The sequence below is a fragment of the Etheostoma cragini genome, chromosome 2 (assembly GCF_013103735.1).
Source record: "Etheostoma cragini isolate CJK2018 chromosome 2, CSU_Ecrag_1.0, whole genome shotgun sequence".
Taxonomy (NCBI): Eukaryota; Metazoa; Chordata; class Actinopteri; order Perciformes; family Percidae; genus Etheostoma; species Etheostoma cragini.
Window position 1 is genome coordinate 4,101,558 of NC_048408.1, and position 620 is coordinate 4,102,177.

Consider the following 620-nt stretch of genomic DNA (forward strand, 5'->3'; position numbering starts at 1 on the left):
ATATATATATATATATATATATATATATATATATATATATATATATAAATATTTGTAATATAATTTGGTTAAATGGTCTCATTACTTACTTGAATATCATTGACTTCTAGTCCTACTGCACTACTGTAGTTTCCTTTCCGTTGGGAACTGACCAAGGTTTGGGTTTCAAACTTTATATGTACTGCTTAACATAAATCCTGCTTACTTTACTGCTGACTATTGTTATCAGTTCATGATTTCTGTAATGAAGTTCTGCCAACCTTCCAGGCAACCAGTAGTACATCATTTCATTGCAGTCTCAAAACTATATCGACCAACTAACGTGAAGGGGGTTATTTGTAGTGATAAATAAAGCCAGACCAAAAGAATTTTAAAGGCCGATACCAATACGAATATGCAATCATTAAAAAATTGGCCGATACATGTCAAAAAATTAGAATCCAGAAAGGTGTTTCAAAACATAAACAGATTTCCCTAACATTAGTTATTTGTAGTTACTTATGAGTCCTCACTAAAATAACATGACAATAAATTGCTTTATTGTCAAAACAGAACAAAGGAACATCCAAATATATTAAAGTTCTGATAAATAAAATATATAAATATACAAACTTCAGATA